The 19,630-nt window shown below is 40.9% G+C and overlaps 1 protein-coding gene across 3 annotated transcripts in view; it reads right to left on the reverse strand.

Annotated features, from left to right (window-relative positions):
* LOC123318393 (dynein axonemal heavy chain 8-like) overlaps positions 1–19,630 on the reverse strand; it is a 1,393,903-nt gene that overhangs the window by 60,357 nt on the left and 1,313,916 nt on the right. The window lies entirely within an intron of this gene.

Here is a 19,630-nt window from a genome sequence, read left to right on the forward strand (position 1 = left end):
ACTCCTGGTGTTATAAATCATGTAGAACAATTTCTTGAGTCGCCCGACAAGATAGGCAGCGTGTTCACCCCATCTTAGATGCTGATCAACGAGGACCCCTAAATACTTAATTGACATAGTTTTCTCTATTGTCGGGCAACAACATCCCAATCGGTCGCACCCATCCCCATGCAATCTTATAAACCGAAAGTCAGGCTGATCAGACGCCGTAAGTAAAAACGCTATAAATCTTGTTTTATTGGTGTTCAAACTCAGCAAGCAGTGTGACAGCTGAGCATAAATGAACTTCAATCCCCCCACTGCACTCTGATAAGCTTCCACCCATGTGTCCCCTTTGAAGGTTATAACAGAATCATCTGCATAGGCCAAAATATCTAGATCCGAAACACGAAGCAGCCAATTAATAAAAACAAGAAAAAGGGTTGGACCCAATACAGTTCCCTGTGGAATACCAATATCAACCAGCAGTGGTTGACTCAATACATCCCCCATCTTGACGCACTGAAACCGGCCATCCAAATAACTCTTAAATAACGTTAATGCAACACCCCTGATACCAGCATTCTCCAATCTGTTAAAAAGCAAACGGTGGTCCACCGTATCGAAGGCCTTGTTAAGTCCAAAAAAACAGAAAGGACTTTCTTATTCTTATCCATATTATGAATGACCCCACCAATGAGTTCTTGTATAGTATCTATGGTTGATATGTTTTCCCTAAAACCAAATTGTTTGTCACTCAGCATATCAGGTTTTTCAAGAAACGAGGTCAATCTTTTTTTAAGACATTTTTCGAATATTTTCGCGAAATTATTTATAATCGGGATTGGGCGGTAATTCGTCATTTGAGATCTATTACCAGACTTGAAAACACATTTTACATGCGACTGTTTCCATTCAGATGGTACTGTACCATTCGAAAAGCATAAATTAATTATATGTACGAGGGGCTTCGAAACAAACAAGTGAATCCGCTTAACAACGATGAAGCAACACCATCTGGTCCAGGGCAGGCACCATTCTTCAGTGAGGAGATGGTGTTTACAATCCCATTCTCATCAACCGGCTCCAGAAATATAGAAAAGGGATTCGGAGGAACCACCAAAGCATTAGAATTCGAAGATCTAGTAATATCTTGAGCTAATCGCTTACCAACATCAACAAAAAACCTGTTGAACACATCCGCCTTTTCTTCCAACTTAGTGACAGTACAACCATCCTCATCAACTATTTTGGGGGGAATATCAGAATTGATCTTATATGTATTATTCATTTCATTCACTGTTTCCCAATATTTCTTAGTATTATTACCTGCTAGTTCAATTTTTTTCACAAAATACGATTCCTTTGTTTCCCTTATCAAATTATTCAGCAAATTTTTATACTCACAAAATTTTCGGTTATTTTCAGGATTAAAATACCTTCTCAGCCATACCTTCATTTTGTCGCGTCGTTTAATAGATGTTATAAGCCCAATTGTATTCACGCCAAAAAGCCCATGCAATGCTCGATACGTCACAATAATATCTCCTCTATCTCGTCGATCTCCAAAGGTTTGGAGATTCATCAGTCTCAAACGAGCGTGATAGTCTGGCTTTATCTTCCCAAAAGGAATCCTTGTGTTCCAACGCTGCACAGACTCGAGAAGAAGTTGATCGCTTTTAAGAGAAGGACACCACACTGGTCCAGCATACTCCATCAAAGGGCGCACATAGCTGCAATAAAGTGTCCTACAAGTTTCCAAGCTGCAGCCCCTAAAGGATCTCTGTATCATGTAGGTCATCTGTCTGGCTTTTGCTGCAACAGCCGCCACGTGGCGAGACCAGCTCAAATCATTAGAAACTATGACGCCCAGATCATTATAGTGGTCAACGGGGCTCAAGCGATGACCATGGACCACATACTGGTAACGCGGATTATTTCTACCCAGATGTAAGACGTGGCATTTGCTGGGGTTCAGTGGCAGCAACCAACTTCGACACCAGTCGTCCCCGGCCCGCAGATTCGACGCATGATTATAGATTTTGGTGTCGTCTGCAAAAAGTGCGCTTGGAGATTTCAGTAGTCGAGGTAAATCAGACGTATAAAACAAAAAGAGAATGGGACCCAGAACTGAACCCTGCGGGACACCACTGGACATGAAAATATCTTCCGATAAATGAACATCTCCCACTCTCACTCGAAATGATCTACCAGATAGGAAGGCCCTGATCCACGGAAGCAATTCGCCTCTTATGCCAAGGTGATGTAGTTTAGACAAAAGACGACGATGTGGGACCCTGTCAAAAGCCTTAGAGAAATCCAAATACAGGACATCCACAGGAATACTCCGATCCAAAGAGAGAGTCCAATCGTTCAGACAGCTAAGCAAGTTTGTCATGGTGGAACGACCAGGAACAAACCCATGTTGTTCGCGGGGTATGATATCATGTATCAACGCGAAGTGGGGAAGCTGATCAGTCACAATTCTCTCCAAGATCTTGCATACAGAGGAGGTAAGGCTTATGGGTCGATAATTATTTGGCGAGAACTTATCTCCCCCCTTATAGATAGGGGTAACTGAGGCCTTCAACCAGTCCTTCGGGAGGGTGGAAGTACCCAGCGACCTCTCGAAAATGAGGGATAGGGGAAGAGCAATGGCGAAAACACATCTTTTTAAAGTAAAAGGAGAAAGGCCATCGGGACCAGGAGAAGATGATTCCTTAAGATTCAATAGATACTTGAGCACCAAGTCCTCATCGACGGATACAATCTCAAGTTTCGCATCTGGACCAGTCATACGGACCGTGGGCAATGGCCCGTCCGGCTCAGAACAGTAGACGCCAGCGAAAACCTCAGCTAGTGAATCCGCGGACTCCTTGGCATCTTCAGAAACTTGCTCCGCAGAATTCCTGACCAACGGGACAGAAACTTTCGAGTTCATCGTTGCTCTCATATATTTGAAAAATTTCTTTCTGTCACTGCTTGAAGCAAGTTGAGTCTCATAGGAGGCTTTAGCCTTATCAATCGCAGATGAAACGAAGTTGGAGTAAGATCTGTGGTTGCGGTAATCTGAATCCGATCGACTACGGAGATATCTTTGCCACAAAAGATTTTTTGCATCTGATCATTTTCAGAATATCTTGACTTATCCAAGGTTTTAGTGGGTTGAGTTTGATAGTTTTCTTTCTAGTGAACCTTGAGAGCGTAGACCCCATAATATCAATAAAGCTGTTCCACATATCATCGACATCATCACATCGGTTGAACAGTTCCCTCCAGCTGATTCCATGAAGCTCGGTGTTCACTGCTTCATAATTTATTATTGGGATCGTTCTGGTATGCCGAGGTGAAGTATGTAAAGGAGTCATCTGGATCATCGCAGGCAGGACAACATGATCAGACTTCCCAAACGGTGGTAGATAGTCTATCCTAGAAATCAGGTTGGAATCGGAGGAAATCATCATATCCAACAAAGAGGGATTTTGACCACTTCTATATCTGGTCGGTTCCAGAACGAGCTGCTGCAATCCAGAATCAGCAAATAATTTCGCATAAGGGTACGATGATGAAGTACATGGAGGAACGTGTATAAGAGGCCAGTGAAGGTCCGGGCAATTAAAGTCTCCAGTAACTAAAATGTTCTCCTTTGTTGAAGATAGTTCACACAAAAAATCAGACAAAACGTGATCATAAGCACAGGGTCGTGGGCGATATATACACCCCACGGTGATTGAGAAATTTTTCGCGAGATGTCCACAAACAGATTATCAATTCCAGACCAGTCCTTGTGCATAACATCAATGGAAAAGATGTCAGAGATGTAGTCGCTTACATAGATACAGACTCCACAATAACCAATGGCATTCTTATTGTCATCACGAAAAAGTGTATAGGATGGAATAGAGTAAATGCTGTCACTGATTGAGGGTTTGAGCCAAGTTTCTGTTAGCATAATGATGTATGGACGATAAGATTGAACGAATGACAGTAGTTCAGAGAACTTAGAACCCAGCGATTGAACGTTTGTATACATAATCGGCCATGACATGACATCTAGTTTTTTTTCGAAGTCCCCGGAGAGGCATCTACAGTGGAAGTTACGATTTTAGGACAGCCCTTTACATACTCTATTGTGAGATTCGTCTCTCCTCCGGACTGCCTCGTCTTAAGCTCCTTGCGCAATGAGGAGAGCTCACTAATTTGCAATCTCGTCTTATCATCCTGTATAGAAATGTTTCTGTACTGTGGACTCCCGCGAAGAGAAATTTTTTTCCTCAAGATATGAGTCACAACATCAGGGTTGGAAAATGATACCTTTCAGCCAACGTGGTCTTGAAGTATTTCTAGCCGGCAGCCGTGTCACCCCCACCAAGCCTCCTAATACGCTCTAGAATTTCAGGATAGTCAGAATGAGGTCGAGAAGATGAGGACAAACCGCTTTCCAGGATAGACAGCCTCCCTCTGATTGTGGACAAATCTTCAGATATGGTCGCCTGAGATCGATTGACCGTCTCAACATCCTCGAAGCATCGCACCAGAGAACTCTGATGTTCGGATAGGATCCTTGAATGATCACTTAAAGTAGAAGTGCAAACAGCCAGCTGAGAAAATAGGTCGTCCTGTCGCTTTTCAACACGTTCAACACTAGCAATCAGGTTCTTCATTTGGTTCATAAGCAAGTTGAAATGTTCCAGAGTAATTAAATGACTTTTCGATGAGTCGGGATCAGGGAGTGCGGCAGTCGGTGTTGGTGAAATAGAAAAACTGCCAGTACGACTTCGCGTGGTGCGCCCACTAGAGGAACACCCAGTACAATCCCACCTACAGTTTTGACTGCTTTTCAACAGGGATAACTCCTTCTCAGATAAATTTACACAAGAAGCGTGGAAACATTTTCCGCATTTTGAGCACGATATGGATGATTGACTGCTCGAAACAGTTCTGACGCAGACAGGACAGGATGCAGGCATACTGAAAAACTATCGAGCACAGGCTACTGGTTAAGGATTAACAGAAAAGACACACTTCACTTCCTTGGGCCTATAAGGAAGACTTTAGGGACAGACTGGGGAGGCCACGAGAAACAGGAAACAAGGAAAGGATAACAAGTTCAGGACCAGTCCAAGTTGTGGCTAGAGAAAATTATCGTCCAATTAGTCTGGTACCGGTTGTGGCGAAGGTATGTGAGAAATTTATATCGAATAGTGTCCTCCAATTTGCACTTAGCAGCAACCTCATTCCCGAATGTCAAAACGGCTTCCCTCCTGGCAGATCATTACTAACCTGCTTGAATGCATTAATTCCTGGTCTGAGTCTTTAGATAAAGCTCCCCCAGTTGACATTGTTTACCTTGATTTCTCTAGAGCATTTGACCGTGTTCCACATGATCTTCTTCTGCGCAAGCTCGAACATCTTGGAATCCGTGGCCTCCTGCTTTCTTGGATTAAAGCTTTTTTAACCAATCGAACCTTTTAGGTTCGTGTCGGTAAATCTGTCTCTTCGGTAAGACCTGTTGAAAGTGGAGTTCCGCAGGGCTCTGTTTTGGGTCCACTGCTTTTCCTCCTGTACATCTCCGATCTACCTAGGATCTTCAAATCTCGGTGTTCTCAATTTGCCGATGATACCAAATAATTCGGGAATCCCAACGTGGCGGCTCGTCTAATTCAAGAAGACCTGGAGAAATTGAACCGTTGGTGCCGAGAGTGGAGGTTACTTCTTAACTTTGAGAAGTGTGTTGTTCTGCACTTAAGTGCCCACAATCCGTCAGTACTTCCTGAACAACAAACCCATTTCTACTTGTAGTAGTCATGCCGACCTTGGTGTCATTGTGGCGGAGAACCTAAGTTGGTCCGACCACATTCTCCATACGGTGAGCAAGGCCAAAAGAGCCTTGTTCATGTTTCAGATAGCTTTTGGTGGGTGTGATCCCTCCACGTGTGCTACCCTTTACAAGCTTTACGTGAGACCTATATTAGAGTTTGCAGGCTCTGTTTGGGGACCATTATTGGCTAGGGATTCGGCGTTGTTGGAGAACGTCCAGCGACAGGCAACTCGTATACCTTACGTCATTTCGCGTCCCAGCTACGGTGAAAGACTGTCCATCATGAAGTTGTCTAAGTTTGATGAAAGAAGGCAACATGGGGATCTCATCATAACCTACCGTGCTCTCCACAACTTTTTCGGAGTTGACCTCACCAGTCTCTTCAAGTTGGACCTTGACGACCGTCTTCGAGGTCACGCTTACAAACTGAGGAAGGAGAACTTCAAAACACAGCAAAGGCAGTATTTTATCACAAACCGCGTGTTTTCGGTGTGGAACTTTCTACCTTCATGGGTGGTGGACTCAGTTTCTATGAATGCTTTTAAGAATAGCTATGATGCTTGGATTCGTCACGAGTGAGTGCTACTTGTGGAGTTGTCAGTTTCCTTACTTTCCTTTGTATTTCACTTTTTTTGGTGTATTTTTCATATGCTTATTTTTTTTGTGAATTTATAGGCTTAGCCTCAACTTTTTACCATTGTATAATAATAATAAAAATTTCAGAGAGCGGGAATCGATCATCTATGGTAAATACCAATTTTCACCTACTCGACTATGGAGAGTAGAGAGAAGGAGAACGATCGCCGTACTAAAAATATGTCTTCAAAAACGGGAAAAATATGTAGGACTTGCTGCGATCGCTAGGTTGAACGATAAGGGGTGGGGATTTGAGCGTCAATTTGAAGTGAACAGCATTCATTTTATTTCAGGTTATGTATCATCATAGTTTTCTCTGATGATTTTTCAAATACGTTTCTTCAAATGTTTAATAAATATGAATTATATACAATAAATACAATTCACATTATAGGGGAACTAAGTAATCAGCTTTATTCATTCATAATAAATGACGAAATCATTAAAATTCTTAAGAAATCCGTGATAAAAAAATTATGGCTACATATGTTTATCATTGTTTATTGAAAACAGGACATGTACTCGTAAGTTGGTGTAATGTAATCTTCACAATTATATACAGGGTGGGCAAAATTCGTTGTCTACTGAGGGGATCTCGAGAACTATAGCAGCTAGAAGAAAACGGACGACCCATTCTCGAGCTCTTTTTTCTTGACTAATCCAAAACTGAAAACAGATCCAGCCTAACGTTCATAGATTTTGAGTTATGAACGAAAATTGAGAAATTGTCATTTTCAATGAAGCTGAATAACTCTTTTATTTGAACTCGTATTCGAAATCCGTTGTTACATTCTACAGGCACTTTTTTATGAAGAATTCGAATATGATATCATTAAATTTTTTCATTCAGTCATTTTCGAGATACGACAGGGATTTCCGATTTTTCAAATGTAAACTATAGTTGAAAATACTCTCATTCTGCTGCAGATTTTTTGCTGATTTCAAAAATGTATCATATGTCGCTATTCACATGAATATAACATAAAAAAAATTCAATACTTTTTCCTGCTTTTCGATTCACTGTTGAATTTTTAGTAGGCTGGCGTTACCATAGCAACCGTTGAATATGCATTTTATATTTTGTGAACCTGAGGCTCTAGGATTGAAATCACGGATTGCTGAATAAATATTTCGATGATTAATTTGCCATCGTTTGTTCTCGCGATGTTTGGCATGCTTATCTTACGATGGTTCTCAATTCGAATACTACCGTGGCCAGACGTACCTATTTTTCATCATCTTACTTTTGTAAAAGTCATAATTATAGATAGATTTAGTATTTTATTTATTTCACTGACTCTTTAAGTTTCTTTCATGAATTGAAAAACGATAATTGAATAAATTTTCTCCTTTAATAGTCAGACGAAAGTCTTTTACTCTCTTTTAAAGGATATCGATCTCGATATATAAAAGAAATAATTATTCGACAGTCTGTGATTCCTATCACACAAGGTTGAGTTCACATAGGATTATGTGGAGTTCACAAACCATAATGCATTTTCAACGGTCGCTATGGTTACGCTAGACTACTAAAAATTCAACAGTGAATCGAAAAGCGGGAAAAAGTATTGAATTTTTTTTCTTATGTTATATTCATGTGAATAGCGACATATGATACATTTTTGAAATCAGCAAAAAAATTGCAGGAGAATGAAAAGACTTTCAACTATAGTTTACATTTGAAAAATCAGAAATCCCCGTCGTATCTCGAAAATGACTGGATCAAAAAATTTTACAATATCATATTTGAATTCCTCATAAAAAAGTGCCTGAAGAATGTAACAACGGATTTTGAATACGAGTTCAAATAAAAGAGTTATTCAGCTTCATTGAAAATGACAATTTCTCAATTTTCGTTCATAACTCAAAATCTATGAACGTTAGGCTGGTTCTGTTTTCAGTTTTGGATTAGTCAAGAAAAAAGAGCTCGATAATGTGTCGTCCGTTTTCTTCTAGCTGCTATAGTTCTCGAGATCCCCTCAGTAGACAACGAATTTTGCCCACCCTGTACATTCACAGTGAAGTGTATATTGAACGTTTTCTTCACTTAATTAAAACGTCCGACTGATTAAGATTATTTATTTACACTTATAAGGCTTGTTCGTAAAGTGGTTCACACAACGGTTGTGAACTGTACAGAGCAAGGGCAAATGGATTTTCGCTACCCTAAAATGGCATTGGGGTTGCTCTGTACAGTTCATAACCATTGCAAACCACTCTACGAATCAACCTATTCTAACACTAATAACTGACAAAATAACTATGTCACTACTATTTATTTCCACTTGTATTTAATTCCACTCGTCCGTTGCTTGCACTGTGAACTGTACTGTACTACTGTCCTGCTCCTCCGCTGGACATTCTGTCCCTTCGCGGTCCTTCTAGAAGGAAGCGGCCGCCAGGGCCGGACTGGTTACAATATCAAGAAAACAAAAGGTATCAATCTCATATTTATCACTTATTAGAGTAGATTCTGTTTCCAATATTCAGCTGAGAACCGTTATGAACCATATATTATATTATGCCCACAAAATTCTTCAAAACTATCCACTTCTGAACCATGTAGTTTTATTGGTTAGATATTCTTATTCAGAAGAGTTCACTTCTCACGAGGGATGACAATTTCAATTTCGTTCAGAATAAATCCATCATCTTTTTTGTGATATCTTCATCATCAAGTGCTCTTGACAAGCGAATTGATTCCGAGTCGATTCTTGAGGTAAGGTTTTTTTCCAATTTTCTCTCAAAAATGCACTCTGAAATTCTCTTCTCCTCAATCTCCTGAGATTGATACCTTTTGTTTTCTTGATATTGTAACCATTCCGGCCCTGGCGGCCGCTTCCTTCTAGAAGGACCGCGAAGGGACAGAATGTCCAGCGGAGGAGCAGGACAGTATCCCAGCGAGCACAAAAACATCTCAGAGATGTTAAAAGTAAGAGATTTCGAGACATTGAACATCCACTGCGATGTTCTGTTTAGACATGAATAGAACTTTTATAGAACAGCGAATGTCCGCCGCAGGCGGCTATTATATGGATGTCCCTGGGATGTCACAAAAAGAACTACTCAGAAGTTTTTTTGATAGCCTTTTCATGTACACAATAGAACATTTCTAAAGCGCTTTGCGCACACGAAATCGCTGTTTGTAAGACTTTATATGAAATTCTTTTGTGAGGCCATTTTTCTTTCATTTGAATGTTTGAGGATACCACATTCTATTTTAAATGAACTACAAAGTTTTTAAATGAAATACAGAATACTATATAAGAATAAAAATATTTTAATGATACTTCAACAGGTACAAAAGGAAAAGAAATCACATTTCACAAAAAAAATTGAACAACAAAAAACAATTGATAAATATTATACTACAGAAAGGGAGAATAAACAAAAAATATATCACATTCAATAAAACAAACATAAATAACCAAAAAGAAATATCACATTTAACATAAAAAACAGAAATAATAGAAAACAAACTGATTATAATTTTAGATGTACCGAAAGGGAAAATGAAAAAAAATTTATGAAAAATTTATTTTCCCTTCATTTTATCGTCCCTCCTCCTCTGCCTAATATGCCTAAACCAATCTTTGGCATAGAGTTCGAATACTTTCTTAGTGATTTGGAATTTTTTATGGCTCACATCCACAAAATAAAAACAATTCAAACAATTAATTCACAAAATATATGAAGGTTAAGATGATTTTTTCCAATTAAAATAACAGAGAAAATAGCTGCATGAAAGGATCTGGAAGATTTGAGTTGTATATAGCTCCTGACCAGGTTGATTTGCGAAACGATTTCATTTATTTAATTATTTGTACTGGTATTTAAAGATGCAACAATTTAAAGGAATTTTCAAAAACAAGAACTTTTCTGGGACAATTTGAATTATTTTTTGATTCACAAGTGATGAATGATTATTATCATCGTCGGAAGAGTGATCTTACAAAATATTCTTATTTCTTGAATAATTATAATAACCTTCCATTTACCATTCGATTATTCCAACCAAAATACAATGATCTCTTATACCTAGTCCCAAATACACAAATAATATTAACCACGCAGCGTGGATTCTTTTGAGGTTATATGTATGTTTCTGGACATTATACTATACATTTAATTCATGTAATACTTATTTATTAATTGTATTTGGTTACTATGAAGAGATCGATCCTAAATTCACAATCAAAACCAACACAGAAGTAGTTAATATTATACAAATCACCAATCAACTTTCAACTCCGAACAGTCCACAGTCCAAACTACGAAGAAAGTGGAAATGGCGGCAAAATGAAATAGGTGAATTGTATATTGTTTATTTGGAATAAACCTCCCAAGGCAAACTATGCGACGCCAAGAGAAGATATCCACACGTTTACATTATTTTCAACACGACAGTACCTCTCAGTAGGTAGACGAAGAAATGCCACAGATGGCACAGATCAGAACAAATAAAGATTTCCAATAGCCTTTGGAGACCTCTTTGGAAAGTGCATATTACGTTTCAAAGAAACATCCTCATGCCAATATTTTCGAAACATCCCAAAACATCCCAGGGATGTTTGTGCTCGCTGGGTAGTACAGTACAGTTCACAGTGCAAGCAACGGACGAGTGGAATTAAATACAAGTGGAAATAAATAGTAGTGACATAGTTATTTTGTTAGTTATTAGTGTTAGAATAGGTTGATTCGTAGAATGGTTTGCAATGGTTATGAACTGTACAGAGCAACCCCAATGCCATTTTAGGGTAGCGAAAATCCATTTGCCCTTGCTCTGTACAGTTCACAACCGTTGTGTGAACCACTTTACGAACAAGCCTTATAAGTGTAAAAAAATAATCTTAATCAGTCGGACGTTTTAATTAAGTAAAGAAAACGTTCAATATACACTTCACTGTGAATGTATATAATTGTGAAGATTACATTACACCAACTTACGAGTACATGTCCTGTTTTCAATAAACAATGATAAACAATGTAGCCATAATTTTTTTGATCACTGATTTCTTAAGAATTTTAATGATTTCGTCATTTATTATGAATGAATAAAGCTGATTAATTAGTTCCCCTATAATGTGAATTGTATTTATTGTATATAATTCATATTTATTAAACATTTGAAGAAACGTATTTGAAAAATCATCAGAGAAAACTATGATGATACATAACCTGAAATAAAATGAATGCTGTTCACTTCAAATTGACGCTCAAATCCCCACCCCTTATCGTTCAACCTAGCGATCGCAGCAAGTCCTACATATTTTTCCCGTTTTTGAAGACATATTTTTAGTACGGCGATCGTTCTCCTTCTCTCTACTCTCCATAGTCGAGTAGGTGAAAATTGGTATTTACCATAGATGATCGATTCCCGCTCTCTGAAATCTTTATTATTATTATACAATGGTAAAGAGTTGAGGCTAAGCCTATAAACTCACAAAAAAAATAAGCATATGAAAAATACACCAAAAAAAGTGAAATACAAAGGAAAGAAAGGAAACTGACAACTCCACAAGTAGCACTCACTCGTGACGAATCCAAGCATCATAGCTATTCTTAAAAGCATTCATAGAAACTGAGTCCACCACCCATGAGGGTAGAGAGTTCCACACCGAAAACACGCGGTTTGTGATAAAATACTGCCTTTGCTGTGTTTTGAAGTTCTCCTTCCTCAGTTTGTAAGCGTGACCTCGAAGACGGTCGTCAAGGTCCAACTTGAAGAGACTGGTGAGGTCAACTCCGAAAAAGTTGTGGAGAGCACGGTAGGTTATGATGAGATCTCCACGTTGCCTTCTTTCATCAAACTTAGACAACTTCATGATGGACAGTCTTTCACCGTAGCTGGGACGCGAAATGACGTAAGGTATACGAGTTGCCCGTCGCTGGACGTTCTCCAACAACGCCGAATCCCTAGCCAATAATGGTCCCCAAACAGAGCCTGCAAACTCTAATATAGGTCTCACGTAAAGCTTGTAAAGGGTAGCACACGTGGAGGGATCACACCCACCAAAAGCTATCTGAAACATGAACAAGGCTCTTTTGGCCTTGCTCACCGTATGGAGAATGTGGTCGGACCAACTTAGGTTCTCCGCCACAATGACACCAAGGTCGGCATGACTACTACAAGTAGAAATGGGTTTGTTGTTCAGGAAGTACTGACGGATTGTGGGCACTTAAGTGCAGAACAACACACTTCTCAAAGTTAAGAAGTAACCTCCACTCTCGGCACCAACGGTTCAATTTCTCCAGGTCTTCTTGAATTAGACGAGCCGCCACGTTGGGATTCCCGAATAATTTGGTATCATCGGCAAATTGAGAACACCGAGATTTGAAGATCCTAGGAAGATGGGAGATGTACAGGAGGAAAAGCAGTGGACCCAAAACAGAGCCCTACGGAACTCCACTTTCAACAGGTCTTACCGAAGAGACAGATTTACCGACACGAACCTAAAAGGTTCGATTGGTTAAAAAAGCTTTAATCCAAGAAAGCAGGAGGCCACGGATTCCAAGATGTTCGAGCTTGCGCAGAAGAAGATCATGTGGAACACGGTCAAATGCTCTAGAAAAATCAAGGTAAACAATGTCAACTGGGGGAGCTTTATCTAAAGACTCAGACCAGGAATTAATGCATTCAAGCAGGTTAGTAATGATCTGCCAGGAAGGAAGCCGTGTTGACATTCGGGAATGAGGTTGCTGCTAAGTGCAAATTGGAGGACACTATTCGATATAAATTTCTCACATACCTTCGCCACAACCGGTACCAGACTAATTGGACGATAATTTTCTGCGTTATATTTATCTCCTTTTTTGTAAATTGGTGTTACAAGTGCATTACGCCAGGCAGAGGGTAGACTAGATGTTTCTAGAGAACGTGCATATATTATAGAAAGAGGATGGGCACACTCCTTAAGTACTCTAGCCACAACTTGGACTGGTCCTGAACTTGTTATCCTTTCCTTGTTTCCTGTTTCTCGTGGCCTCCCCAGTCTGTCCCTAAAGTCTTCCTTATAGGCCCAAGGAAGTGAAGTGTGTCTTTTCTGTTAATCCTTAACCAGTAGCCTGTGCTCGATAGTTTTTCAGTATGCCTGCATCCTGTTCTGTCTGCGTCAGGACTGTTTCGAGCAGTCAATCATCCATATCGTGCTCAAAATGCGGAAAATGTTTCCACGCTTCTTGTGTAAATTTATCTGAGAAGGAGTTATCCCTGTTGAAAAGCAGTCAAAACTGTAGGTGGGATGGTACTGGGTGTTCCTCTAGTGGGCGCACCACGCGAAGTCGTACTGGCAGTTTTTCTATTTCACCAACACCGACTGCCGCAGTCCCTGATCCCGACTCATCGAAAAGTCAGTTAATTACTCTGGAACATTTCAACTTGCTTATGAACCAAATGAAGAACCTGATTGCTAGTGTTGAACGTGTTGAAAAGCGACAGCTGGCTGTTTGCACTTCTACTTTAAGTGATCATTCAAGGATCCTATCCGAACATCAGAGTTCTCTGGTGCGATGCTTCGAGGATGTTGAGACGGTCAATCGATCTCAGGCGACCATATCTGAAGATTTGTCTACAATCAGAGGGAGGCTGTCTATCCTGGAAAGCGGTTTGTCCTCATCTTCTCGACCTCATTCTGACTATCCTGAAATTCTTGAGCGTATTAGGAGGCTTGGTGGGGGTGACACGGCTGCCGGCTAGAAATACTTCAAGACCACGTTGGCTGAAGGTATCATTTTCCAACCCTGATGTTGTGACTCATATCTTGAGGAACAAACTTTCTCTTCGCGGGAGTCCACAGTACAGAAACATTTCTATACAGGATGATAAGACGAGATTGCAAATTAGTGAGCTCTCCTCATTGCGCAAGGATCTTAAGACGAGGCAGTCCGGAGGAGAGACGAATCTCACAATAGAGTATGTAAAGGGCTGTCCTAAAATCGTAACTTCCACTGTAGATGCCTCTCCGGGGACTTCGAAAAAAAACTAGATGTCATGTCATGGCCGATTATGTATACAAACGTTCAATCGCTGGGTTCTAAGTTCTCTGAACTACTGTCATTCGTTCAATCTTATCGTCCATACATCATTATGCTAACAAAAACTTGGCTCAAACCCTCAATCAGTGACAGCATTTACTCTATTCCATCCTATACAGTTTTTCGTGATGACAATAAGAATGCCATTGGTTATTGTGGAGTCTGTATCTATGTAAGCGACTACATCTCTGACAACTTTTCCATTGATGTTATGCACAAGGACTGGTCTGGAATTGATAATCTGTTTGTGGACATCTCACGAAAAATTTCTCAATCACCGTGGGGTGTATATATCGCCCACGACCCTGTGCTTATGATCACGTTTTGTCTGATTTTTTGTGTGAACTATCTTCAACAAAGGAGAACATTTTAGTTACTGGAGACTTTAATTGCCCGGACCTTCACTGGCCTCTTATACACGTTCCTCCATGTACTTCATCATCGTACCCTTATGCGAAATTATTTGCTGAATATGGATTGCAGCAGTTCGTTCTGGAACCGACCAGATATAGAAGTGGTCAAAATCTCTCTTTGTTGGATATGATGATTTCCTCCGATTCCAACCTGATTTCTAGGATAGACTATCTACCACCGTTTGGGAAGTCTGATCATGTTGTCCTGCCTGCGATGATCCAGATGACTCCTTTACATACTTCACCTCGGCATACCAGAACGATCCCAATAATAAATTATGAAGCAGTGAACAACGAGCTTCATGGAATCAGCTGGAGGGAACTGTTCAACCGATGTGATGATGTCGATGATATGTGGAACAGCTTTATTGATATTATGAGGTCTACGCTCTCAAGGTTCACTAGAAAGAAAACTATCAAACTCAACCCACTAAAACCTTGGATAAGTCAAGATATTCTGAAAATGATCAGATGCAAAAAATCTTTGTGGCAAAGATATCTCCGTAGTCGATCGGATTCAGATTACCGCAACCACAGATCTTACTCCAACTGCGTTTCATCTGCGATTGATAAGGCTAAAGCCTCCTATGAGACTCAACTTGCTTCAAGCAGTGACAGAAAGAAATTTTTCAAATATATGAGAGCAACGATGAACTCGAAAGTTTCTGTCCCGTTGGTCAGGAATTCTGCGGAGCAAGTTTCTGAAGATGCCAAGGAGTCCGCGGATTCACTAGCTGAAGTTTTCGCTGGCGTCTACTGTTCTGAGCCGGACGGGCCATTGCCCACGGTCCGTATGACTGGTCCAGATGCGAAACTTGAGATTGTATCCGTCGATGAGGACTTGGTGCTCAAGTATCTATTGAATCTTAAGGCATCATCTTCTCCTGGTCCCGATGGCCTTTCTCCTTTTACTTTAAAAAGATGTGTTTTCGCCATTGCTCTTCCCCTATCCCTCATTTTCGAGAGGTCGCTGGGTACTTCCACCCTCCCGAAGGACTGGTTGAAGGCCTCAGTTACCCCTATCTATAAGGGGGGAGATTCAAGTGATTTTTCAAATGACTTTTCAAGTGACTGTGAACATACGTGCGAGTTTTCTAATTTATGTATTGGAGCATTCCATTTTATTTTGTATTTTTGAGTTTATGGGTATAACCCCTACTCTTTTTGGGAATTAATAATAATAATAATAATAATGTCTGGCCTGCCTGGCAGCTATCTGGTAGATGGCCTGCCAGGTAGCCATCGTAACGACGTAGACGGTGCAGCCAGCCACGCCTGCTGTCCGCAGTCCCATTCCTTCTTCCTCTCTCTTTCACATCCTTCATAGGGGTGCTCTTTCTGCTCTCATTTCTCTACCCCTCACCCAAACCGAGAAAGGGGAGCACAAACCCATGAAAATGGTGATTACGAGAAGCCTCGGAAACAAGTCGCTGCCTGGGGATCGTCAGGGCATGTCTGGAGCCGGCGCTGGACATGACAGCATGCGGGACGTCGGTGGCAGGATGTTGAGGAAGCGGGCTCCTGCTGCAAAAGAAGCTACAGCTCCAAAGCAACAACAGCAACCATCGAGTCCAATTCAATTGCCGACTCGAACCGCTGAAGGTGCTGCGCAGGATATTCAGCCAGTGCTCATCCAAGCGGGGTTAGTTAGAAAGCGCATGAAGTGGACAACGTCCATGAATGAAACTATTGTGCGCATATATAACTCCATCACGGGACTAGGGCAGAACACGAACAACTATAGAAAAAGGCTCCATGAGGAATTCTGCAACGCCTACCCAAATCTCAATGTCACTGAACAACGAGTGGCAGACCAATACCGCGTAATTCTGAGAAATGAACTAATACCTACGGCCCGAATCGACGCAATCGAACGAGAACTTCAGCGTCCGCCCACAATAGAGAATAACACCAACACCTCTGATGAAATTCACATACCTGGGCAACAACACCCAGAAGACATTGATACTGAAAGTCCTTCTTGCAAAGCAAATGAGCCTGAACACCAGGACGATAGGGAAGAGCTCCACCGACAAGTTGACTCTGACATGAGGAGATACTTTGCCGAACTGGAAGGAACAGATCCTCTTCATCGAGTAGCACCTCCACGACTCAATACATCCAAGAAACTGTCACTTATAATCGACATCTTGAATAAGGACGTTTTACCTGAATACCTACAGAACGGAAGTTCATTGGAATATCTGCATCTAGTTTTTCACTGTGCAGCGCTGACGACAGCGAAAATAATGGGGGCAAAAATTCGTCGAACGAACAACGATGGTCCAAAATTACACAAATTACACGCGCCACCATGGCAGAAACGTCTTCAACACAAAACAGAAAGGCTAAGAAGAGACATTGGACGAATGACGGAGTACTTGAACGGGAATCGAGGAAGAAAGGTTGTGAAAGCTGCCACAGAGATCATGGATAGAAACAGGACACACACAGAACGAGAGACGGAGAATGCTACAGCTCACCATTGCCTCGACACTCTGAAGCAAAAATGAAGTCTGTATGCAGAACGCCTGAGGAGATATAAAAGCAATTATAACCGGAAAAGAGACAATAATTCATTCGAAAAGTCGGAAGAATCTTTCTACCGGTCACTCACATCGTCGGATAGAGAAAATGGAAAGTTACCACCAAAGGAAGCCATTGAACAATTCTGGACCGAACAATTATCAACGAAACCTCAGTTCAATGGAGATACCGGATGGATTGAAGATGAAAAATCTGAAGCTATAAAATATGAGCCGATGCAGCATGACATGATCACAATTGAAGAAGTAAAATCAGCTATCAGAGGACTGCACAACTGGAAAGCACCTGGGCCTGATGGATTACAGAACTTCTGGATCAAGAAACTTTGGATCATGCATGACAAATTGACCTCCGCAATAAATGATGTCATTGAAAATCCTGAAAGAATGCCAGTATTCCTCACACATGGCACAACATACCTGTTACCTAAAGACCAAAGGAATACAGAAGACCCATCACATGTCTTCCAACGATGTACAAATTAATCACATCGTATATATCAAACCGAATTCACAACCATTGCGAAAGAAATAACATCATCGCCATGCAACAGAAAGGATGCACCAAAGACAGCCGAGGGTGCAAAGAACAACTAATAATAGATTCAGTTATTTGCAATCAAGCGTTCTCCAAGCGAAGGAATCTTTACGCTGCGTACATAGACTACAAAAAAGCATTCGATTCTATACCTCACGAATGGCTCTTGACGATCTTGAAGATTTACAAGGTGGATCCCAATATTGTTAAGTTCCTGAAAAACGCCATGTCAACCTGGCGTACTAGTCTTCAAATGAAAGCAGCAGATTGCTCCATTACAACAGGACCTATTCCAATAAGACGCGGAATTTTCCAAGGAGACTCGCTGAGCCCTCTGTGGTTCTGCATGGCCCTGAATCCCTTGTCTCATAGATTGAATTCTACGGACTACGGATTTTCCATCAAGAGCGGCAGTAGAACTATGATGAAACTGAATCATCTCCTTTACATGGACGATTTGAAACTCTTCGCATCTACCAAAAAACAAATGCAACTGATGCTGAAAATGGTGGAAGGATTCTCGGAAGACATCAAAATGAAGTTTGGACTAGACAAATGTCGACTGCTAAACATAACGAGAGGGAAAATAGAAGATGGTACGTTCAAACTCAAGGAAGGTGCAGAAATTGAAGCATTAAAGGAAGGAGACACATACAAGTATCTAGGCATAAAACAGGCAAGAAAAATCAATCAGACTCAGATGAAGAAAGAATTAACGGAGGAGTTTACCCGAAGATTGAGGAGGATAATGAGAACTGGTCTTAACAGCAAGAATCTGATAAAAGCGATTAACACCTACGCTTGCTCGGCGCTGAGCTATTCATTTGGTATTATCTCTTGGACGACCACCGATTTAGCAGCTTTACAGAGAAAAATAAGGACGATGCTGACTAAACACAATAAACATCACCCCAAAAGCTCAATAGAACGGACAGAGCTGCCACGACATCTTGGGGGTAGAGGAATTGTTGATTTGTCCAACCGTATGTCCCAGGAAATTGAAGGACTTCGAAACTATTTTTCGAGCAAGGCAGCTTCGTCAGAACTCCATCGAGTAGTTTGTGTTGCTGATACTTCAACACCGTTAAAGCTACACCAGGATCACTTGGAAACCGTCGAACACTCTGCAGAAAGTAAAATGCAGAAACTGATTGGCAAACCTTTGCATGGGAGGCACCAGAATGAGGTCAACCATGATTACGTCGACATATCTGCGTCGAACTACTGGTTGACTTCCGGAAGGTTGTTTCCTGAGACAGAGGGCTTCATGCTCGCCATCCAGGATCAGGTGATTCCAACAAGAAATTACATGAGATACATCGCCAAGGATGCCTCAGTAGCGGACGATAGCTGTCGTTATGGCTGTGCGACACATGAAACTATCCAGCACATCACCGGGGGATGTCAGAAGTTCGCGGGCACGGAATACAAAAATAGACATGATGCTGTTGCCAAGATTCTTCACCAAGAATTGGCACTAAAACACCAACTTCTAACTTCGAAAAGGGTTCCTTATTACAATTACCATCCAGATGCTGTGCTGGAAAACGAACATCACAAGCTCTACTGGGATCGCACTGTTCTCACAGACCGGAAAATAACCCACAATAGACCAGACCTCATATTGCTCAATAAGGATGAGGACACAGCACTATTCATCGAC

This window comes from Coccinella septempunctata, chromosome 1 (assembly GCF_907165205.1).
Source record: "Coccinella septempunctata chromosome 1, icCocSept1.1, whole genome shotgun sequence".
NCBI classification, from domain to species: Eukaryota; Metazoa; Arthropoda; class Insecta; order Coleoptera; family Coccinellidae; genus Coccinella; species Coccinella septempunctata.